Source organism: Podarcis gaigeae, assembly GCF_964106915.1.
Source record: "Podarcis gaigeae genome assembly, chromosome: 8".
In the NCBI taxonomy this organism is placed as follows: domain Eukaryota; kingdom Metazoa; phylum Chordata; class Lepidosauria; order Squamata; family Lacertidae; genus Podarcis; species Podarcis gaigeae.
Window position 1 is genome coordinate 43,257,427 of NC_139684.1, and position 25,295 is coordinate 43,282,721.

At 46.6% G+C, this 25,295-nt stretch overlaps 1 protein-coding gene across 1 annotated transcript in view; it reads left to right on the forward strand.

The window, feature by feature from the left end:
• The first annotated feature begins 342 nt into the window (after positions 1–342).
• Positions 343–25,295, forward strand: part of NQO1 (NAD(P)H quinone dehydrogenase 1) — a 178,533-nt gene continuing 153,580 nt past the window's right edge. Inside the window, exon 1 of the mRNA XM_083752103.1 lies at positions 343–346. The gene's annotated coding sequence lies outside the window, so the exon portion shown is untranslated. The remainder of the gene's footprint in view (positions 347–25,295) is intronic.

The following is a 25,295-nucleotide window of genomic DNA, read 5'->3' on the forward strand; positions in this document are numbered from 1 at the left end:
ACGACTTTATGATCAGCTGCATTTTGTTTTGTCTTGATTGCCATCCCAGTGGTTGGGTATGTTTTATCTTACAGTAAAAGAAAAAGAGGGAGAGAGTTAGGAATGTAGACCCACGGAAAGCGCTCCATAAATTATATTGTATTTTATTATCTCAGGGCTTTGAGGGGGGAAAATTGGCTCTTAAGGAAGGTTAAAAAAGCTTTAAAGTGAATTCTCCTGTTTGGCTAAAATTGCTTTTGATTTAATATGATCCATCTGCAATCAGTACCTGGCATACACCCCTCCTCTTCCCTGCTGGCCTTACTGATACCACCACCACCACCCTGCCCCCACTTACACCATGGCTCAGTTTGCATTTCCAGGCCCCCCCCCCAAGTAAAGGGCCAAAGTTTTTTAAATATGTGGAAATAAAATGGCTGAAAGAAGATATTTCAAAAAGAATAATGATTTCTGTTTCCAAATACGAGACTGGATGGTGGCACCTGGCCTCTACCTGTCTGTGACCTCCTTGCCTTGCCCCCAGCTGGACCACAGCTCAGAAACATGCCAATACTTTCTCTGGAGGGGCAGCAAACATGTTTAAAGTGTGGTGGGGTTACTATCAGCACAACTGTCCCTGCCAGTGGGTTGCCGTTTCCTTATTCTTTGCCTCGCACACCACAGCCTGCCACATTCAAACCAAAATTAAGAGGAGGGCTGCTTTGCCCAGATATAGTGCAGAATGAGATGCTCCCTTAGAACAATACCTTCAAGGAAAGAGCCTAACAAGCTTGCTTTTCAGGGGCTGGTGTTGCAATTGTAAAGGTTAGGAATCATGTACTCTTGAAATTACATGTGGACTCACAAGCAGCAATCAAATATTTTAAAAAGAAGGTAGGGGAAATGTAGCTCTGGAAAGTGTGCACCGTTATGAAATAAATAACCCTTTGACAATGAATTTACAAAAAGGCTGCATCTATAGGTAGAGGGTGATTTATTCTTTTTTTTAAAAAAAAAAAGCAGCAGGCGAAATGAGGGGAAAGATATTGTTCCTGCAGCTTCAGACAGACGGACTTTAATAACACTTAAGAGAATGATGCGCATTAATGATCTCAGAAAAGCACTTCTTATGCCTCATCCATCATGTGGAGGAGAAAATGAACCCTTCTACAGCATTAGGAATTATTCCAGATCTTGTCAGTAATTCGCACCTTCTCTGTAGCATCCTAACACAAATTTGTGTGTATGAGACACTGACCATTAATCTAAAAAGGATCCCCCCCACCCTTCCCCAGCATGCTGAGAACATATCAGATGTTACATGGAGAAATTTCACATGTGAAATTCACCCTAAACCCAAACGATAGACAGAGAGATATATAAACAGGGAGGATGATTTGTCATATTTAAAACAGCAGCAGAAAAAAACAATGCAACAGTCTCTCTGTTAAAACAGAAAGCTGACATGAACCTGAAATACTAAATCTGTGGCATGTAAATGCCCTGGCTAAGCCTTGTCTTCATACTTTATGCGTTTCTTTGTTTGTTTGGTTGGTTGGTTGTTTGTTTGTTTATATTTAATCTGCAAAGGTTTTGATAGGAACTCTCAGACAAATCCTAGATTACGCATCAACAGCGATGGATCTTTATGAATTGCATTTAAGGAACTTTAGTCACAGTTAAATGAACTGTAGTTTTTAACAATGTTTTCTTTAAATGAAATATTATGCTAATAAAAAATGATAACAACTGAAATATACACTCTAGAATGAGAAGAGTATATAAATATGTACATATAAATTAATGCAATCTTAAGAGAGAGAAAAACCCTCCGAGTACATGCCAATTGATTCTGATCCATGCAACATACAGATCAAAGCAAGCTGGATGTTATGTTAGCCTATGATAAATTAAACCTATTTTTCTACTATAAGTCACAGGCACCAAAGAGATGTACTTGATCACTGAGCAAAAGATACAATTATGAGGTTATTAAATGAGGAGGATAATTTCTCTCTAGAAATTAAATGGGGGAGAATGTGCGCTCCTAAAAGACAAGGCAAAAACACATAAGCACTTAGAATGTTCTTCTTCATACTCCAAATTTGGCTTACAACCAAAATGGAGTCAGAGATTATATTAGTGTGCTTTCTAACCAACGGATAAAATTATAATTTTCTCTACAATTCAAGTCTTTGGGTGAATACACCTTTCACAAGCCTGAAAATCCCATCTGCTTTGGGGCAGATGAGGTAATGTGCCAATCAAAGGTAGAAATGTCTCTTTGGGGAGCTCAGGTAAGAGATTCAAGGTGTAGGCATGCAAATTCTTCTGAGACTCAAATCCTGGCCGAGTCGGTTAAAGCCCTTAACAAACTCTTTCGAATGAAAAGCTCAGTAAAACCCAAAAAGGCAGCTGCGACAGACAGAAGTGTAGAACATGCACCGGAACTGCGCTGAAGAACCACCTTGCAAGGGAGACATGGCTGATCACAGAAATCACCCACCACCAAAAAATACTGCTACAAGGGGCTGCTGTTCCTTTCCTCCCTGTTCAAAGTCCCCAAAAATGACATCCTAGAGAACTTCGCTTTCCCCTTAGCATCTTTGCACAATACAGAAAAAAATCACAGACTGAGGATGAAATGCAAATTGAGCCTGGACTCATTAATACTGGACAAAACTCCTACTCATTAATACTGTACAAAACAAAGTGAGAATTCTAGGACTATATATGTTTATATATAAAAATCCGTGTTACTGTTTTTTAAAAAATAGATTATTTAAAATAATTTCCTTTGCATCATTCATGTCCAGGAGCAGTTGGGACTGTCCTCCAGTGGATTTAAACAGCTTGCAAAGTCTGGGGGCCAAATGGCTTCCAAGTCATGGTGTCTGAAAATGCTGACAAAGGGCCCTAACAAGAATATCTTTGTATCATAAAATATCTTTTATTTCACTGGGAAATAAACCACATATTATTAACACACAGTGGCTTCGTTAATGATTTCTCTTTAATTCCCATCATATTTATTGGGGAGACATGGATGGAACTAGATTTGGCCCAGAAATTCCCTTCCCAATATAGGCAAAGAAGCTGCCATCCTCAGCAAGTCCAACAAATCACAGACCCCAAATCTGCAAGGGCTGCGCTGCCTCGATGTTCGCTGGCCTCCTCTCCAGCCTTGCCGCTGCCGAGATAAAGACCCAATCTGCTCATCATCAGACACCTCGGGGCTCGGCCATCTAATAGGAACAAATTGGCAATGAGTGCCCAGGCAGGAGACACCAGGCTCCTGATTTGTAGATGGTAACTGAGGCCTAATGATCCCCTTGGGCTGATCAATAACAACAGACCTTATCCCTGCCTTTCTTCTTTTTTGGCACACAAGAGCCAGACCTGGGGAAAGCAGGATGCGGTCCGTGCACAGCACCCTCCAGGTGCACCGAAGGGAGAGCCCTTAGCACCAGAGGCAACTCCTGCAACAGCCAAGCTGGCTCAATGCTCCGCTTGCCTGCTCTTTGCCTGCCCTGACAGGCCCTTCAAGTACCACGCTTAAGCCATGGCGGCACACGAGATAGAAGCCACCTGAGGGGGAATGCATCACCCGCCACCCAGACCTTGAGCACGGGAGGCAAGGCAAGACAGATCAGGAACACAAGAAATAGGTGGTTGTGTCAAGAAGGCACAGGGGAGAACATGGAGTGGTCGTGCAGGCAGAGAAGTAGCAATTACTAGTTTTAGGGTCAGAAAAATTAGGCTGGTGAGGGGATTTCACCATGTGCACTGGTCCCTCTTTTACTTCCACAAAAGGTGGTATTTTCTTTTCATTTCTGTTCCCTTCATTGATGGTTAGTCAGCCATTCTTGCTTTTAATTTATCCTAGAACCAGGAGTTCAGTTGGGACTGGTATTTTCCTTTTTCAAAGTGTGTGTGTGGGGGGGGTTGAATCCTCCAAAGGAGACAGCAGTGAAAAGGGTTCTCTGGGTCTCTTGCGTGGCTTTAAAATAGATTAAGGGGGGGGCACACCAGGCAAGGAAGTTTCATCAGGAAGACAGGCAGGAAAAGGGAGGAAGAATCGGGATTCTGTTAGAAGCTCCGAAATCTGCTACAGAGAAAAAAATATTTACTCTTCCAGCTGCATTCCTCCCATTTCCTCCTATTTAATTCTGCTCATAATCGCTGCTTCCTTGCCTTGTTCCCCCTTTTGCAAGTAAAACGGCCTGGAGGCTCAGAAGAAGAGGCTCAGAGCCTGCTCTCGCTCAAACCAGAATTCAGACCCAGCCACTGAGAAGCGCCCGATCCCCACGGCTGCTCCAGGATCTGCTTTGCGAACGGCCTTTTCTTAAAACGTAGCTGAAGAAAGTAGCAAAAGGAACAAAACAGAATTTCAGGGGATATCAATGAGCAAAAAACAGGCACTCTGCGAAATAAAAGCTGTCTCCTCCTCTAAAAAATGGAACAGGCTTAGTTTTATTTCTTGGAGAATCCAAGCACCCCTAATTCATGAGCAAGCAATGCAGGGCAATCAAGAGGGTGGGGGAGGTGGCAATGTAATTCTCGGGGTGCCAAGTGCCTCAACTTTCTCCCCACCTGGCATTTTAAAGTGACCACCTTTCCCTCCACGCTCCCGAGGAGGGCTGAAATCATCGTCATCATCACCATAAAAAAGATGCCAAACCACCCCCACCTCAATCAACAGCGAAGGGGGGGGGTATTAAAAAGAGGGGGGAGCCGCCTCCTCTGCATCAGATCCTCACCCAGGAGGGATCACCACCACCATCACATTTAATTTGTCGCATGATTCTCCTGTCATCTCACGGGCCCTCACACCTCCGCCTCCCCGCACTCCAACATGCAAATGAGCGAATAAACAAACAAACACCCGCTTGCCGCTCTGGCTTTGCAAGGCAGGAGCGCCCTGAGCCGAGCACGGCTGAGCCGAGGACCCTGCGGGGGGGGCGGGAGAGGGAGGGGCGGGCAGACACGTGTCGGGCAGGCCGCCTATTTGCATATTCACATCAGGCCCAGCCGATGAGCGAAGGAGGCGGAGGCGCCCCCTCTCGCGGCTGCTGCCGCCGCCGCTGCCTTACCTCGGCCGGCCGGTCACGCTGCTGCTGCGGCTGCGGCTCCTCTTAAGAGAGGTCGGTGGTCGATCGTGGAGCAAGTGGGAGAGCTGTCGTCCTGCGGGGCTGGCGTGGGCTCCCCTCCTCCTCCTCCTCCCCCTCCAGCTCGGTGGCGGCGGGGAGGGGGGAGCGGGGCTGGGGGGCATGGGGAGGAGGACAAACAAATAAACAGACCCACGCGCAAGGGACCCCTCTCCATGGCCAGGCAACAGCCGCAGCAGCAGCCTCGGCTGCTTCATCGCCACCAAGTCTACGGCGGGAGGGTGAGGGGGGTGAGAGAAGGCGGGGAGGGTCACGCAGCTTCAGGCTTGGCAAGAAGAAAAGAACCCAAAGCCTCGATTCCGCCTCCCCCCCCCCTCCCAAGTGTCGGCCCCACAGTGGGAAGATGCTCATTGTGCATCATGCAACACACACACCGCACACCAGTGTGCGTGCGCTCCAGGCTTCCCGGGGCTGGTGCTTGAGACACTCCTGGCTGCCGTCTGGCCAGTTTCTCTGCCAGCCAAGGGTGTTTGACGAAGGGCAAATGTCCCGCTCATATGTCAGCTTCCGCAGTCACAAAACACATCCTCGGAAGTGGGAAGGAAGAGCTCTGGGCTGCCTGGCTTATGGTAGGGAGAAAGGCAGGCCACTGATTGCTGCTGCCGGCTTGGGAGGGACGGGCATTGGCTGGCTGGCAGCACAGCTCCCAGCCCTGCCATCCGTAGCAGCCGCTCTCGGCCTGGCACGCGTTTGTAGAGCTGCTGCGCGCAGCAACCTAAGCAAGCGTCCTCGAAGTTGCTTGGAGAGTCCCGTGGCGGGGGGGGGGTGAGGGGATTTTTCAAAGCAGGACTCTCCCCCAACACCAATGGGAGTGGGCAGAGGGTCAGGCCACCCTCTGTTTTCTGGGGCAGACCAAATGGCGCGTCTCCCCCCACCACACCTTGTGGGACATGCGAGTGCACCCAGAGCTCTACCGGGAAGCTTTTCCGCCCACGATGGGCTGGCAGAGATAGAGTTAAATGCGAGGAGGAGGAGGCGGCAATGTGGGTGGCTCGCAAAGGGTTAAGCTAGGGGAAACAAAGGGCTCTCCTGCCCAGGCCCACAGCAGCAGTTACGGCTCTCCCAGCCCAGAGGGGGAAAGCGCTCCACCAGCTACTGGGGTTCCCACATCAGGGACCAGACCCGGAGCCCTGGAGTGCAAGAAGAGCCCAAGAGGAGCCGGGCCTTGACTTTTTGCTTTGGCTGACGCGACCCTTCCCACTGGGAAGGGTCCCCCTGTAACATACAGCATCCAGGCAGCGAGCCAGGCAAAACACCGTAAAGGCGAGGCAGGGCGCAGCAGCCTTGCCACCAGAGGCTTCCCGTTTGGAGGAACAGGCAGGTGGGAGCTACCGGATTTGATCCACTTGTGTGGGGCGGCCGCACGAGGCTGGCTGGGCTCGTGGTTTGGGCGTTGTGTGCATAAACACAGCCCGCCACCACCCTGCCTGCAACCCAGCCTGGGCATCCTGGTAGCACAAACTGGCCTTGGCAATTCAGCAGAATGGTGCAGAACACGCACACACAGGGGCAGGAAATTAATTTAAACGCTTTCTGTGCCGAAAAGAAATCCGGATCAAAAGGCCCCGGTGACACAACACACAGTTCCTGCTTTAATTCACTCTTGCCTGGGCGGAGGGGGTGCTCCCTTCCCAGCGATTTATGCAGAGTGGAGAGCAGGATCCGGAGGGAGGGAGGGAGCGCATCGCAAATAAAAATAAACTGCTCTGGAAGCACCAGAGAAAGCGGAGAGACGAGAGGCGCTTGGAACACACTGCCCGCCCCCTGCCTCCCCCTCCCCAAATATAGCCTGGAGACGAGTGACCCTGCTGGGGAGAGATGGAGCCACAGAGGTGACCCAATGCTAAGCAGCCTGTTAGAACTAATCAGGTGTGTTCCTCAGCCACTCCACTGACATTAGGGGCAGGCGGAAAAGGGGCTCCTTCCTACAGCCCATCCTCAGCTTGAAATTTACTATCCCTTTGCATTATTAAAGAGACAGCTTTGCCTTCCCGACGTGGGGAAAGATTTGGTGATGATAAATAACTGGGCAGGGTGTGTTTGTTTGCTTGCTTAAAAAAATATGTTAGATTTGTTCTCTCTCTGCCGTCCTTCTTTTAAGATGCCACACATTAAAACATGCTGGGTTAATAGGATGTTTACCATTGGAGCTGTTTTCAGAAATAAAAATTTAGTTTAGAAAAATAACACTCTCCCATTACAAACATAAAAATGAGGGGAAAACATAAAAAAAACAACCAACCACGATGGCAGGGAAGATATTTGGTCCCTCCAAAGCAAAAACAAGATGAGTATAAAATAATCCTTGGTGATGTACACCTGATTAAACCACTGCTCAGAGTGAAATCTCACAAAAGGATTCTGGGGTTTTGTTCCCTCCTCTAATAAAGTGGCTTTCAGGAGGCAGAGGCCTTGCCTGCCTGGCTTAAGAGGCTCCCAGTGCGTTTCCAAGCACAATTCAAAGTGTTGGTGTTGACCTTTAAAGCCCTAAACGGCCTCAGTCCAGTATACCTGAAGAAGCATCTCCAACCCCACCCTTCAGCCTGGACACTGAGGTCCAGCGCCGAGGGCCTTCTGGCGGTTCTCTCACTGTGAGAAGTGAGGTTACAGGGAACCAGGCAGAGGGCCTTCTCAGTAGTGGCGCCTGCCTTGTGGAATGCCACCAGATGTCAAGGAAATAAACAACTACCTGACTTTTAGAAGACATCTGAAGGCATCCCTGTATCAGGAAATTTGTTTATGTCTGATATTTTACAATTTTTAATGTGCTGTAAGCTGCCCAGAGTAGCTGGGGAAACCCAGCTGGATGGGCGGGGAATAATAATAATAATAATAATAGGTGGGCAGGTAGAAGGTGAGACTCATATTCATGATTTCACAGGGAGGGCATGTTGTCACCTTCCCTGCCCCCACAGGGGACATCTTGGGTCCATGATGCCCACCCAGATGCTGGTTGCCTCTAGTAGGAAAGGGCTCCTGTGCGCTTCGACTGGGGCAAGAAAAGTCATAATAGCAATAGTGGTTTTAAAATAGTGGCTGGCATATGCTGGGCCATGGGCATGATGGGTTGTTTGTTTGTTTGTTTGATGTTTACTTTCACCCACCCTCACATCATTCCAGAAGGCCCCTTGAGCCTCAGAATGCATTTCAAGTGGCGACAGCGGGTGGGAAGGGGAAGCCAAAATGTCCTCACACAACCCACAGCTCTTTGGACCCAGTGCATGGAAAACGATATAGCAGCTTAAATATGCAAAGAGAAAATGCCTCATAATGTTGTAATAAAAATTTCATCCGACACTTTCTGGGACAGCAAGGCTGGTGGTTGCACCATCAGTGGGAAACCTTGTCTTGCAAAGAGCCAGCACCTCTGTGAGCACAACGTATCAGGGAAACCCAGAATGCCTCTAGAGCCCAAACAGCATGAAATAGAAATCAAAGGTCTCTCACTTCCATGCCAGAAATATCCCAGGGAATCTGGGGTGTGATGGTCCTGTTCCATTGGGTGCTCTTTCACTAAGGCAGCCTTCCCCATCCTGGTGCCCTCCAGCTGTGTTGGACTGCAACTCCCATCAGGTTGGAGCACCATATGACCCTGCTGGCTGGGGCTGATGTTAGTTGTAGTCCAAAAGATCTGGAGGGCACCTTGTTGGGGGCGGCTGGTCTAAAGTCTCCTGTACCAAATGCTGGCATCTTCCAGACATCTGAGCAGTCACTTGGGAGTGCAGGGCTCTTTGGTGCCCTGAAGCAACACCCTGCAGCTTCATGCCCAGCATCACCTTGCAAGGGATTGTGGCAGCAGGAGGCACCTCTCAAGACAGGGCAGAGGACCTGCATATCCCAGAGGAAAACACACGGCCCCCTCCTGCCTTCTCGCTGCAACCTGGGCATGCCAAAGTGAATGTTTAATGTCCATTTACAAGCCACGGAAAGCAATGTTTAAAGAGGCCCTCTGGAGACACAATTATGGTCACGCTAATGAAATCTCCTTGCTCTAATAAGGCGTCATAACTTAGACATGAAAATAATGCTGCTCCTTCAAGGGTACTACAATCCTGCCTCCAGTGGCTCACCCATCCATCTCATTGAAGGGTCTGGGCCCAGAGTTCCTTGGCAGGTGAGGCATGGGGGACATGAATGAAAACTAGAACTTGCTAACCTCCACGTAACAGTCGGCAGGTTGCACACCTAAATGTCAGTGCAACAAATATGATCTATTGCTCTCTCAGGATGTACCTCTTGCCTCCCAGCTGGCGACTAGACAATGCTCCTGGTGGGCCAGATTTGGCCCATGGACTGCCATTTGCTGATCTGCTTGGGGGCTTCCCATTGCGGCAAATGGTCGGCCACTGAAAACTGAGTGTTCGGCTAGATGTGCCTTTGGCTCTTCTGAGGTGTTTGTCTCCACCCTAGGATGCATAGCAGTTGAGACTTAGAGACCAGAACACAAAGCTTTTAAGGCAGCAAACAGACATCTTAATAGCATGTGAGTTCTCCTTGCTACAGAGGAATGAGCCAATCTTGTAGGAAGCACTAGCGGGTTTTTCAGGCTAGGCCTGAGTGTAGCATCTGTGTGACACCTCCACATTCTTTTCCTGGCCTGTGAGGGTCTCAGTTCAGTACCTTGTTTATTTGATTATATGTTGTTCCTATATTCAACTAATAAAATATTAGAAAAAAGAAAATGGCTGTCCGCAGATTTGTTTTCTGTAAAATAAAGCATGTGTTTTCATTCAAAATACCTCTTGCAAACAAAGGGGGAAAAAAACCTAACAAAATAAGGCAAAGTGGGGGAGAAACCAGAAACAGGAAATAATACATTTTACCCAGCCAGCTTTGTTGTATAATTCAATTTCTTTAATGAACTTACAGCCCGCTGAACCTAGGGCCTTTTGTCTCATAATGGGAGGGGCTTCATTTGAGAGCACACATCACACTAACCCAGTTCAGTTTCTGGTGTCCTGTCAATCTACTTACAAAGCATTTCAGAAAGTATGTGAAAATGAGGGTCAGGGTTTTAAACGAGCTGAGAGTGGAATATTTTACTTACACATTGCCATCAATGGCAAAAGTAGCATTTCAAAACTTCCCCATCCTTTGCTGCTAAAGTGAGAAATCTGTCTCAGGGCAGAGCGAAAGAGAGAACCAAGGCCCAAATGCATGAGCCACACCATGCCATGAGAGTGGTGGCTGTAGCTAATTTGGCTCATCAGGCAGCCTGCAATATTGTGCTGAGAATTCAGTTTGAAAGCCACATCTGGACAGCCATGTCCAACTCTGATTTCACTGATGTATAATTTTTTTAGGAAAGTCAATTTGACTAAAACAGAACACAGAGGGTAGATGTTTTAAGACCAACCGTCAATTTTATCCAATAAAATGCTTGGCACCAAACTTCCATTGTGAACTTAATAATAAAAACCCAGCCCTCCGCTGCTATCAGATTCTGGTTTGACGCGGCTTTCATAAGGGTCTGAACTCCTGCTTTGAAGTGAGGAGTGGTGGGTTTCTCAAACACGTCCTGCTACAACATATGTTGGATTTCTGCCATCTACAGGATGTTCTGGGTTGTTGTGGTGATGGGTTTCATTTCCATTTGGTTCTGGGCTGCATCCCATGTATATGTTTTTAACTGGTCCCGCAAAACATCTGTGGCATTTCTTAAGTCAGACTCCCAAGCAGACCAGGCTGCTGTTGCCACATGTTGATAGAGCAGGACACTGACAGTCTGCAATCCAATGCTCTGTGTTGGCCCTTTGCCTCCCAGCTTGACACATGGCCAATGCATGCATGCATTTCAAAGCCCCTAGAAGTGCTAAGTTGGGGTGATGACCGTGGGAGGGAGGCCGGTTCAGGCAATGTCTCAAGGCAGGCTAAAGTAGCCCAGTCTGCATAGAGCAGAGACTAGAGGCAGCAGGTATAAAAGGCAATATGGGATCCTATTGGCTCCCAAGGTCACTGATCTTGCTGGGATTCGACACTGAAGTCTCTGCACTGCAGCCTTCCGGTGCCAGAGAGCATTAGAGGTCAAACTAGAGCTTCCCATGGCCTACAGGTAGCCTGGTGGTGGGTGACACAGGAAGGACAGTGCCTGGGCTATGTCCAGAGCCTTCACGTCAAGGTCCCAGTTGTCCCGCGGGGGACAATGTGATGGTGACTGCCGTTGAAGACAGAGAGATGTCAAAGAGATGGAATCAGTCCTTTGTTCCAGGATCTAATCTCGCCTCTCTGGCATCCCAGGATGAACAGACTTTGCAAAGAGCCTCCTTGAAAATCAAACCCCCATAACCACCATCCCCCAAACGGACACTTAACAACAGCCGGTGGGGGGCTGAAATCCAACCTCTGCTATAGTGGGAAATGTGTGAGCAACCCACGGAGTCCCTCCCTTCAAACTCTCTCTTTCTCTTTCGCTCTCTCCTTGGGTGGTTTGATTATGAGGACGCGCAAACCCTGTCAGACATGCGCCAGCATCCAACAGGTCACCTCTTTATTAATGCAGAACAGCCTGATCTCTTTAGCCCGGAGAGTGGAAATTAGTGATGATCAAAAGGTGAGGTTATTAAGCTGTTCTCCGCATGTCACACACAAAACTCATTTCTGAGTTGTTTTCCGCTCAGCCTTTGTTTTCCCCCTACTGTGGCAGCGAGGAAAAGGAAAGGCTTCTTCATCACACGCCCTCGGCTAGCAGTAATAATATCTACCTAGGTGTCTTCTTAGCACAGAGAAACATGGGTTGGCCTCCCTTCTTTTTATTTCATGAGACTGAAGTCCATGGCAACTGTGGGAAAACAGAAGGCTCTTCCTAATGGAGTCAACTTTCCCTATTTCAACGGGAATTACTGTTTTTTTGCAGGGAGCTCCACAATGCCCCCACCTCAATCCAAGCAGTACCCCAGGGGCTTCAGGAAGGTCTTTCCTGCCAACTGAGCTCAGGGATGGGGGAGGCACATTGTGGGAAGCACACTGCAGGCCAGCACCTGCAGTGAAATCTGCTAAGATGATGGCTCCCTGCTCCACTGCAGGACCTCAGTTGGGTCCTTCTTGAATGGACAAAGAGGAGGCAGGGCACAACGAGGCCTCCTTAGCTGTATGTTGTATGTTGCTGCATCTCCCCTTCATGGTAGGGGATCTCCTGGGGAACCTTTCTTCATCCAACGACTCCATCAACACCCCATTAAACTACTTTGGACTGCGGTTCCCACTGCCCTGCATATATTCCCACACAACTAACCTGGTCAAGCATATTGTTCCTTGTTTCCATTTCTTAAAAATGGGGGTGGGGGTGGGGACCGTACGCACTGCAGACGAGCAAAAGGGACTTTCCATTCTTTTGCCCCAACTGGCATCTCTGGGTTTTCCAACTATCCACTGCAGGCCAACTCATGTGCTTGTGGCTGGCATAGAGGAGGGTCTCTGTCTGCACTGAATCTTCCTTCCCGCTCCAATCGCTCCAATCACCACCGAAGCACTAATGTGGGCATCACCATCCCACTAGAGGCTGCAGGACAAGATGCCTCCTCCTTTGTAGCCTCTCTCAGGAAAGTTTTCCTGGCAAATTAAATGCCTCAGGTGCTTTTGGCTTCCCCTTCTCTGAGATGTAAAGCAAAAGCGAACACAGAGCGGCTCTTTCTCGTGGCCATTCTGCTGATTTAGTAAGGCAACCACCTGGATAATTTATCTTGAAATATTTCCTCTTTGGTGGGGGGGGGTGATAGTGGAAAAAAATAATCGAGGGGGGAGGTGGTGGAGGAAGAAGAGGGCCTTTAAAAACAGATTTTACTGTCCCAGGGAGAGCATGACAGCAACAATTTACAATTTTCTGCCATCCAATTCTCTCAGCCTCCCTCCGTGTGTGTGTGTGTGTGTGTGTGTGTGTGTGTGTGTGTGTGTGTGCCTGGCCCCCTCCCTCCCTCCCTCCCTTCTTGCCTGCCTGCCTGCCTGCCTCTCCCCCCATCTATCCTCCATTTCCTGATAACTTCTCATCATGCTAGTTCATGCCTAATATAAAATGGTGGTGCACAGAGAAGTAGAGAAAAGGGAAGAAAAGAGAGAGAGAGAGAAATGGAGGGGGGGAGAGAAAGAGGACATGATGATTGGGAGGGCAGGCGAAAAAAGAAAGATTGAGAGAGGCAAGGAGAATGTCAGAGCCCAAGTCTGGCATTTGCCTATTTAAATTCAATCATGCAGCCCTCGCTGGGCTGAGAAATAGATGGCCTGTATTATGAATTTCTGATCAGACGACTGATAGGTTATGAGAGGGGACGTAATCCCATTGAGGGAGCCTTTTTCTCCGCGCAAGGGCAAGCAATAACTGCCCTTCAGAGACAGCACTCTGCTTTGCCCTTTGTATAATTTCCCTTCTTTCCCTTTTTCCGTTAAAAGTCCAAATACGTCCCTTTTTATGATTATAAATACATCTTAAAGGATTCCCCAGGCCTGACTCTGTGCCTCTGCAAATAAGAAGCGATAAAAAGGGGACAGTTTGGTTTCTTTTAAAACCTCATTAGAATTCTTGCCTCTCCTGGCTCATTTTGTACCAACATGGTGATCTGAAAAGAAAGTGAAAGCAAGGAAGGCACCTCCGTGGAGAGGGGGGGGGATCTCAGTACCTGCCGGGGTTTTCCCCTCATGGTCACATGTCTTTTCCTTTCACATTGCATGTTTACAGACTAAAGAGAAATCCCCCTGCCACACACACAACACCCCCCCAACCCAAACAACATGCATAATATTTGCATACCACGGAAACAACATCCCAATTATGCAGGTTTTTTGTATATGCACACACCTGCCTATCACCCATCGTGCCTTTCAAATGTTAATTACAGGCCATCAATTATGATACCTCTTGGTGCTGAAAGGTTTTCATTATCAACACCCATTGAAAATGTCAGTTCAAAAGTATTATCAGCACTTTGATTTTATTTCTAGGAGTCAAGCCCTAACGATGATTGCCTTCCTCTTAAAGAGAAGAAAAAGAGGCAGAGGCAGCTATGGATCTGCAATTTGGAGTATATTGCCAGTGCTGCAGCAAATCTGAAATAGTGCCTAATCTCAGCTGATGAGCAGAGCAAGGAGTCACCAGTGGGGAGCTGGACCTGATTCCAGAATTAGGTTAGGAAAGCAGGGAAGAAGCCCAACCTGGCAGAGGAAGACTGCTCTTTGGGAAATAATCAAAGGAGGGAAAGAAAGGCAGCTCTAGCAGTATGGAGCCTTTGGTGATGAGCAGGGATGCCGTAGAATATTTCAGCTCTGCAGGAGACTTGAGTGGAAGCCCTGGCCTTGGCTAGAGCCTCAGCCTGGGAAATACGCTAGGCAAGACCTGCCCCAGACCAACACGCTGTCATTCTTCACAGCAAGCACATCAAAGCTTCCACTTCAGACCTCTATTGACCTTAACCTGGTGACAATCTGGCTGGGGAGCGCATTTGTCTGTCGAACCCAAGAGTAGATTTTCACTTTCATGGTTTCTCCCCACATCCCACCCCAGTTTTGCTTCATGATTTTTAAGCTGCTGAGCAAGATCATTCTGACCTGTCCAATTCCCATCTCCCATTTCTGGCCAGTTTCTCTGACATTGTATGAGAATGTGTGTTACGTTTGCCAATAATCACAACCGAGTCACTTGGATTTGTTGCTAATTCCAATCATCGATCTGATGGGGAAACGTGAAAGTGGGCCACTTTGGCCAACTTCTCACCAGGAGGATTTTGAACATGAGAGCTAATGAGACAAACCTTTCCTCAATCATCAGGCACAGCTGCCTTCCTGGGCCAGTTCCTCCACCACCACCTGCTTCTGCTTAGCTATCCTGGGCCTGGACAGGCTGCGGTTGCAATATTTAATCTTATTCACTGATGAAATTTCATTTCCAAAATGCCCATTGCCCAGTTCTGGGAGAGGGAGAAGACACCCAAAATAACTAATAAAGGTCCAGAACTTGCTCAAAATAGTTTACATAAGAGGTACACACACACACACACACACACACACACACACACACACACCAAAAACCCAATTCTTTTCTTTTCTTTTTGTAATTGATCATTTAATTTTCAAGACGAAAGCCTCAGTGTGAGAAACATTAGGGAGCATTTTTTCACAGGTCTCTGTGGAAATGCTGCCACCACACTGCTCTGGGTGGAAACTGCATCCGCTGCCGGTCCAAAGGCTTGTGAAGAAGTCATACATCACCGGAGGCCGCCAAGATGCACCGTACATCATTTTGCTACACCTGGGGTGATGAATGAGAGGCACAAAGCAGATCCTGGGAAGTGGTTTGTTTTTTTTAATGGAACAACTATCCCATTTTGCTACAAACGGACCAGGAACATTCCAGATGTGAAGCATCTCTAGCTCCCATTAAGAGCAGCACAAACACACTGTAGGTCATTTTGCCAGCCCTGAATATGAGAATGAGATAGTGAACACCCAAGAAATCCTGCAAGGCAGAGAGTTCTGAAAACCAGCTGTTTTCAGAGTGGGCATGTCACAATTCCTGGTTGCCCGTGGTAGAGAAATAAGCCCTCAACCTGTTTAAAAATAACACGTACCATTACAAATAAAGGTCCCACAACTTCTGGTTTAGCTTTGTGGCATGGTGAACTCAAACAGAAGCAGCAAGGAGGCAAGCACTGTGCTGTTGCCTCTCCAAATCTGGCATCCGACCTGTGTTTCTGCTCCAGAGAATCATGTTTTGCATTCCTGTGTAGGAAAGTCCATGATGAAAGTCCAGGAGTTGGATGCTGCGCTTTCAGTAGGGATGTAAGGAGGCCGTGATTTCTGTCTTGTCCTGCTTTTATCAGACGCTGTTCCTGTTCCACTCCAGTGTGGCTTCTGCTGAAACCTGCATCATTCGTCTCACTATCCACTCTGGCTGAAATAAACATACTTAATTATGTACTATAATCAATTTCAGTGCATTTCAATGGAAGGGAAGCATCAAAAACAATGCAGAAAATAACTTAATTATTTACATAGCGTTTGGAGACTAAATAAAGGAATTATGCTGCTTGCATTCCCTTGCGCGATTTCTGTTCTTGGTTTCTGACAAACGTGAATTTCAGCTCAGCTCCTGTTTCTGATGGAATTTCCCAACATCTATAGTTTTCAGAAAGTTAAGCATATGTTCATATGTAAAAGGTAAAGGTAAAGGTACCCCTGCCCGTACGGGCCAGTCTTGCCAGACTCTGGGGTTGTGCGCCCATCTCACTCAAGAGGCCAGGGGCCAGCGCTGTCCGAAGACACTTCCGGGTCACATGGCCAGCGTGACATCGCTGCTCTGGCGAGCCAGAGCCGCACACGGAAACGCCGTTTACCTTCCCGCTAGAAAGCGGTCCCTATTTATCTACTTGCACCCGAGGATGCTTTCAAACTGCTAGGTTGGCAGGCGCTGGGACCGAGCAACGGGAGCGCACCCCGCCGCGGGGATTCGAACCGCCGACCTTTCGATCGGCAAGCCCTAGGCGCTGAGGCTTTTACCCACAGCGCCACCCGCGTCCCCCCATGTTCATATGTACCGTCCCCGTTTGGAAGCATGTTCTCCCTGACCTGACTGACAGAAGAGGCAAGTAACTACTTCCTTCCTTCCTATTTGTATAACAGGGGCGAAAGTAGGCTTTATTTCACCTGGGTCAAATGCACACAGAGGCTGGGAGTTTCAACGGCACCCCTCTGGAAACTTCACTTGGGGCAATAAAACCCGGCTCCCCCAGCCCCCCAGCTGGGGTGATATACAGATTTAAAAACCCAGTTTTATAATACAAACACATCAGTAAGAGCTTTGAAAGTCAAATTTGGAAGCTCCATTTGGATCAGAAAACCTTCTCAGCCACTCTCTAGAAGCAAACAGCACACACCCACACCCCGACACACTGCTATTACTTCCTGTTTCTGCTGTATAATTTTTAATTCCTCCCCAGTTTCTCCGGGATTTGAAATTGTTTTTATATAGGAAGTTATATAATACATAATAATTATATAACACATTATATATGAAATTATATATAATACAGAAACATCAACAATTTAAACATATGCATATTTGTGTGTGTGCGATTTTTTTTATTAAATCACTTTGAGATGTTTTACAGGAAGTGATTCATAAATGGAATTAAATAAACAACAGAAATCAAGTGTAACGTTAGTCGTAGAGTTCAATATTAATGGGATCTTTGTGTTTATGTGCTCAGGTGGTCTTAGCACAGCCTTGAACCCCTTCCCAGATGACTCATAGATTCATAGTGAGGTTTATTTTTATTATGTCTAAGTGGAGAGGTGCTGAATTATGATCAACTGACCAGGTTTCATATCTTTGTAAATTTCACTCCCCCAAAATCCTGAACTGAATTATCCCATCCTCTCGGGCAGGGGGGTGTTCACACTTATCTCCCTCTTCTCCAGTGAAGCTAATTTGTAAATGAAATTATTCAATAATAGAGATAGCTTACAACTGAATCCAGCCTTCAGGGTGCTTTGGACTATCGCTCCCATCAGCTCTGCCTGGGAATCATAGTGCAAACCATCTGGAGGGCACCAGGTTGAAAAAGGCTGGTGTATGTATTTAGAATGGTGCAACTTAGAATTAGGTACACTTAGAAATGCTTTAGGATCTGTCATGAAAGAAAGTTGAAGAAACTGAGCTATTTTCAGCACTACAAAGCATTAAAGAGAAAGACCTTCTCTCAGGGGGTTTTATTCTTGGTTGCCTTTTTGCTTTTAATTACTCTAAATAGCGCTTGTCCCATTTCTTTGTCTTTTTGCCAAGTTCTGACGGAAGAACCACTGACTGGTTAAATTAGCAGGGAATGGGGGCTTCACTGCCTAATTTTAATATAACTATCACTATATATAGTTTTTGTTTATATTACATATATTTAAAGCTGGGAGTCCTCCCTGCAAAGTAGAAAAGAATGTTAAGAACACAGGATCCCTACCCTTCAGCCAAACACTGAGGGATGCTTGCAGACAGAGGTTCTGGAAGTGTAAAATATCCTCAAGCAGCTTCCCTCCACCCCAACATCCAAAAGCTCTAGTGGTGTGGCAAGCGTAGCTTGTACACTGATGTTGGTGCCATCCACCACTAGGAGGCACCACTTCTTTAAGTCACTTCCTGTCCCACTTCCTGTATTGGCTGTCTAGTAGATAGAGAAATTCCTAAATGGAAACAGCTGCCAACATGTGCAGTCCCTGTTCTAAGGGAAACATTCTCGGAATGCACTAAATTATAGCCAGTCATCAGAGCCAATGATACATTAAGGCTTTGGAAAGAAGAAAAATTAAAAGCCTACTTTATATGTGTTTTCTAATCAGATTCTCCTCTTTTACAAGATAATGTGATCTCTCTCCCTGCCCTCTACTCTTTCTGCATCAATTATTTGTGTGTGTCACATTCATTTTGTGACCCAATGCTTCCACCCAAATAGAAAGAGTCCAACTGTAAAATGTCCACAATGGTTTTAAGAGATGTTTAATAGGATGCATTAACAATGAGAACCCTTCCTTCAGATATTTGTATCACTCAGGTGCAATTCGGATTTCCCTCATTTATAAATGAGATGCCTCCTACCCTTGGAGGCCCGACTAAGTGAAGGCCCTCACGGCTAATGGGCCTCTCCAAAGTGCTTCCGAGGACAAGGAGAGACACGGGTGGATCCCCCAATGCAATATGCATGAGCGAAGTAGATGCATAATGAGGAGCCCTCTTAAATCCAGGAGCCAAGCCCTGCCTGTTTAATAAATCTCACCAGCCCTCCACTATTAGACAGGGGATTAAAACTAATCTATCAATCCCAAAACCAAGCATAGAGTGGATTAAAATGCAAAACATACGAGAGTATGAAGACGCCTAATGCTAAATAACAAACATTTCAATCACAGAAATCATTTTTATCTTCTTGTTTATGCTAAGTAGATACTATTAGACTTAATGTCTGTATTAACACAAGTGGGGGAAAGAAGCAGCTTTAAGGAGACCAAAATACTTGACTGATGCTGCCTGGGTTAGGCATCTCAAGCAGAAGCAGCTCTACCTCAGAAGGGAAGGAATGTGCCTGCTCTTCCACGGTGTTCAGAATCATTGTTTACTCCTTCAGCAAAGCTGCACTTGCCCTTCCTCCATTTTGTTTGTTTTAACTTGCTGCCCTGCAGCCCCATAGAGCCTTAACAAAGAAAACCAGACTGAAGTCAGGAGATGCCAACTTACCATTTGTGGTGGTTTGACCCCATCCTGGGACTGTTTTGGGCAGGATTCCTGCATCCCATGGGTTGGACTAGATGACCCTTGGTGTACCTTCCAGCACTACAATTATATGATTCTGTGGTTTCAATATTAGAGCACCTTAAGACCTTTGTTGTCACATGGGTCACATGGCACAGATCCTTCAGTTTGGCTTGTCAGCAGAGAACATCCTTTTCAGAAGATGCAATAAATGGAATTGTGGTGATAGGTGTGTGTGGCTCAGGAAGCAGAATGGCTAAGTGACACTATCATAGACCAGTTCTCCTTGTCAAGGCCAGTCCCATGCCTTTACGGCAGCTAAAATGCTTTGCTATCCAAATGGCATCTTGGGTGCCACTGGCTTCCCATGCAGCTCTACCCAACTGCATGGTAAACCTCCTTACCAGTTCTGCATGCCCCACCTCTGATTCTGCTATGGAGATCTTTACCGTGTAATCAGGTGAAAAAAATTGGTGGCAACGGAATAACTTTTGTTTGCTTCCATACAATGGGAATAAAATAAAAGGGAAGGTCATTGTTAGTTTTGAGCTGCTTATTTGGGTGTATGCATTTTGTATGGAGTGTGTGTGTGTGTGTGTGTGTGTATGCTTTAGCATACCAGAATGCTCCTCATACACAATGGACTGCCTACTGGAAATACATGGTTTATAGGCCAAATGAGTTCTGAGGGAAATTGCGGCTTCTGCATGTTCTATATTATTCATTGCAAAGCCATGATTGACAAGACCTCTTGGAGGCTTCTTAGACTGTGTTTCTTGCATGGCAGGAGGAGGGTGACCTCTCTCCACCTTTCCTTTATACTTTGCCACTGTCACACAAGGAGTGCGGGCAATTCTTTAGGATGCCACACAAACCACCATTATTCTGAGACATCCTGGCTTCGGGGCCAAAACTAAGAACAGTATGTTGAGTGCCAATGGAGCCGAGAGCCTCCATCACAAATGGGTGCTTTTCTGCACTGCCCTAGACCAAGCCTGAGTGATAGTACAGTGCCTAGTCTGTCCCCTGCGTTTTAATGTCACTGAGCTGAGGACAAAGGGGGGCTAATGCAACCCCGCCATGTTGTTCAGAGATCAGAAGGAGAAGTGTGCAGAGGTTTATAAGATTAATTCTTATCTCCCTGGGCACTGGGTCAAGGCAAGTCAGAATTGTCACTCAACCAACTCTGTGGATAATCTGCTTTTATTATTTGCAATCACACTAAGTGTCTGCCAGCCATACTATGCAGACTAACTTATTGGGGGAAATTATGTGCAGGGCTTGATTGGGGAAGAGATTGAAATATAAATCTGGCTGGGAGGTGGGGGTGGGGGGAAGCATCCCTGCAGATTTTGCGTCTCTTCTCACTGCACAGAAGCCTTCCCTATCCAGGTGCAGCTGAGGAAGTGTTTCAAAAGGAGGTAAAGTAGCCAGCATCATATGTTGTTCAGCTCTGAATGCCAATGAAGAGTCTGGCGTTCTGCTTGGAACACAGCCTCTGTTAGGTCAATTTTTTTGCTTTTGAGCCTCTGACGAAAGGTTGCTTCATTTTGGGAACAGGAGGGTTTGTGATTACTGGACAGACACGACCTCCAAAACTGCCTCCTGGATTGCAGAATCCACTCTCACCTCTCTTCCAGTGACGGATAACATGGCAGGAGATTTTGCTTGCCTTGATTAATTTCAGAGTATCTCAGAGAAGCTGCATAATCCCTAAAATAGCGTAGGAAAGGACTGGGAGAGAGGGCTGGTAATAAGAGCATGCTGTAATGGAGAAGAGGCTTCTCTGCCGATGACAGAGCAGCCCCCAAATGAGGCTTGCACAGAGCACAAAAGGGGGCTTCTTCTTTCGCACGGTACTTATTTGTCTTATGGGAGTTTGAGGCGCACACAAGAAAACCTTCCTAATGGGCAGAGAAACAGGAAAAGGGAAATTCTCGGTTCTCCCAGATCACAATGGCTTTTTATTTATACAAGCTCTGAATATGGAGGAGGCTGAAATTTACGATGGTGCTTGGACAGACGAGAACGGCAAATGATGGATGAGGAGATTCCCTTATTAAAGTGTCAAAAATCCTTCTCTAAATATCAAAGGGGCTCCATATAATGTATGAAATTCACACCAGCCAAGAATACGAGGTGTTCCTTTGTCGTGGACAAAAAATTTAGAAGACTATTTTTTTTAATTTCAGAAAATATAATTTGCTTTCATATGATATCACGGCCTTATATTCTCATGCACGACATCTCTGTGTGAAATAAGGATTTGTGAAATCAAAAACAAAATGCACACATGCACGGACGAAATGCACTCAGCGCCAGCCAGAATGACAAAACTGTTCCATTTAAAATCAGATCCAACATTCCTCATGCTGTACATTCTCCTCCTGAGTGCTTGGCTCCCCAAGACAGGCACAGGGTCTTTGTTTCCTGCCTTACTGACAAAAAGAGAGCTCAGCCCTCCCACCCTCCAAGCCTCCTGCTTTTGCAGGCTGGCGGGGACAGACCTGCAGCACCCACTAGTGGCTTCCTCTCTGGAGCAACCACAACCTTACCAGAGAGCCGGAGAGGCATGCTGGACTCTTAAGCCTGTAACTGGTTTGTGGGGAAAGGAATGTTTGGAGTGTTTGGTCTAGCGCTGCCGTACGTCCAGGTTTTTCTGGACATTACTGGGATTTCAAAGGCAGAATTGACGTCCGGGGGGAATTTCTGAAAGGCGGTGCTTTGTCTTGGATCTTAGGCAAGTCAACTGAAAAATGGCGGGGTTTTTGGCTCAACAACTTTGGGGGTTGTCTAAAATAAGTTCAACAACTTCCAGGGTGCCCTGGTTTTTACTTTTTGAAATACGGCAACCCTAGTTTGGTTCCCCTGATGAGCTTCTTGGACCTGCCAGTTCCAAGGCTCCTTTTCTTGCTTGAGCTCACAATATAGAAGAGTTTGGCAATGGTAACTAGAGGAGGCCCAATCCATCAACTTGGGTCCAATTCACTGGTGCCCCAGAACAATGGCTGAGCCCTGGGGAGCTCTTCTTCTTGTACAGCATCACTCAGCTTCCTCAAGTGAAGGCCCACAGGTGATGGGTGAGTCTGTGAAAGGTATTCCGCCTGAGTTCTCATGTTAGAGAAGGCAAAACCGGGCTAGTCAGAAAAGCAACTGGACCTGCTTCTTGTGGCCCAAACTGCAGCTCATAGACTTTGAGAATTGTTGAAATAAAAATCTCTCCCTTTTACTGCAAAAACTCCCTGCTCAAAATCTCAGAAATTAAACATGTTATTGCACCTAGCATTGTGTCATGCTGTTGATAATATGAAATTTAATAAGTACCAATCCAAAATAACTCATTCAGTATTTCACTCTCCTGGGAGAATCATAACTTACCTTGATCTCAAAAATGGAGATAAATGTATTATTCAACTTATCTGTTACACTTTGCTTCTTGATACCTGTCCTACCATTTTATATGATCCCATATACCTCTCGTCTGTCCACAAAGATAAAGTACTAGTGATAAAAATCCAGAGGGTGGGCTGAGTTATTCTGTTGCAGTAGAAATAAGAAAGGGTCCAGTGGAGAAGGAGGAAGAGGAAGAGGCCCCTTAGAGACCAGCAGCAAATCTTAACATCTGCAGTGGCAAAGTGTTGTGTCATGTGGCCTGTTCATGTGGTGATGTGATCTTGGTGTACACCCACCACCACATCACTGGTGTGCAAGTACAGATACGCCAATCCCCATTGCCAGGACCAGTGGCATAGCATGGGGGGCACGGGGTGACTGCCCTGAGCGCAAAATTGTTAGGGGCTAAATTTTTCAACACACTTCCTTTGCTGGGCTCGAATGAAAACGGCTTCTCCATGTGAACCAGAAAGTGACCTCTCCAAACAATGGAATGACCCTTCTTTTCGTACCTCTGTGGCTGCGATCTCCTGTGTGACACAGTTAGGCAGTTGAATGTGCATGTGTACTCCGTCTGTTTCCATCCCTCCCACACCCAGCGCAGCCCCAGGAGCTGGCAACCCATGCTATACCACTGCCCAGGACCACCGCTGTCTGGTTTCAAATGGATACACTGTAGTTCTTATTTTGGAATGAAACCAATTTCTCAAAAAGCACATTTGAGGGGCAAAAATATGTAATAGATTTAGATTGTGTATGAACTATGTAGAAAAAAAGCAACCAAGTTCTCCGTCTCCATTTATTCTGGACAGAGGCGCCAGCTTCTCAGGATGATTGAGGGGGGCAGGAGTGATGTCCTGACATTGTGCGCATGATGTCACAAGGAGCCAGAAGGCAGAGCCAAACACCCCTCAAAAAATATTGGGAGGAAGTGATTTGGCCCCTAGGGGCTGGCATTTATGATTCTGGAATAAAATGCTGTGTGGACACAGCCTATGTTATCTTCCTTGGACAAGCCTGTGTCAATTACTTTGTCCACTGGGGTGTCCAAAGCTCTCAGAAGTAAACAGAAAATTGCCATCCATTTGTGCCTGGCATTGGAATTCTCTCCACTTTCTTGACTTAACTGTGCATCAGAAAGAAACAGTTTCTCTGCCATGGGATTCAGGAAGCAAATCACAGGTTGCCTTTTATTGCTGTTACCCACTTGAAAATGTCACGCTCACACATTCACAATCCTGTATTTCACTGCTTACTGGAAAATCACACATTTGTCTCTTTCAAACAAAAGGAAGTCAGAACAAAGAGATTCTGTTGATTGAGTAGCGATGGGAGAGGAGGTGGAAATGTTCATACCCACCTTTCCTACACACACACATGCTGATTTTTTAAAAAAGGGGAGAGGAAACTCAATAGTCATGGAAGGAAGGATGCCACAGCATGGTCAACAAAACAGCAAGTGCACAAATATGAGTATTTAAGGAGAGACAAAATTTGATTCTGTACAGCCAGATGACAGACCTGAGCACTATTTGGGGCAGGTTACAGGATGAGGCAAAAATGCTTAGGCCCTTGAAAAGCAAAACTGGTGATTTGGTGCTCACCCATTCTCTTTATGGTGATGGGTCGTCCCCCCCTCCGCCCTGAAGCGTAAGATTGAAAGCCATGAAAGGCTGGGGCCGTTAAAGGCTGGTGAAATGAGCAAAGAGGCACATTTAGCGATCTCCCTCCCAAGCAAATGAATCACACCCAAGCCCGTCAAGGCAGTGTCACAGTTGTTAACGGGGGCAACTCATCCTGATGCCGTGCAGGCCCCAAAAAGGCAGAGAAATAATTCTCCCCAACTATTACTGTTTCTCTGAAGAGGCATAAACTACACAAAAGGCTCTCAAAGTGTAGGAAAACAAGTATATAATTACATAATTATGCAGATACGCTGCCATTTTTCTTTCATGTTAGCCTTTATATCTTTAAAAAGCAACAGGACAGAGCTGTGCTAGAAAGCAATAAAGCAGGGGGTAATTTAATACCAAATTACAGCCATATTGAAAAGTTTACATGAAGTTGAGAGCAGACAGAGGTCAGGTTTTCAACAGGACTGTCTTTAATTGTGGCCATCACTTTTGGCAATCCAGATCTTGGGATCAAAGACAGATGTAATATGTTTCCTCAACACTGAATAGTGAAAACAGGCGGCAGGGCTGGCACCATCTCACACCACAAAGTCATAAACTTGATTCTTTGAAAGGAACTCCGAGTCTTGCACCAGCCTAATTGCAACCAACAGGGAGGCATTTAGGAAAGCTGCCAATCCTTATCGGATGCTGGCCATTTTCTTGGCCACTAATTTTCATGCAGTGCCTAGGTGGAAACCTACAAACGCATTCAATTGCACCATATCGCTCTCTGCGACCGTGTGAACAGCCCTCCCACCCCTCCTTCCCGAAGAAGAGATGCAACCTGTGACACTTTGGTCCCCAGCCCCTTTACATCCGATAAGAAGTCAATTATCAGTGATTCCAACAAAAAATAAGTTT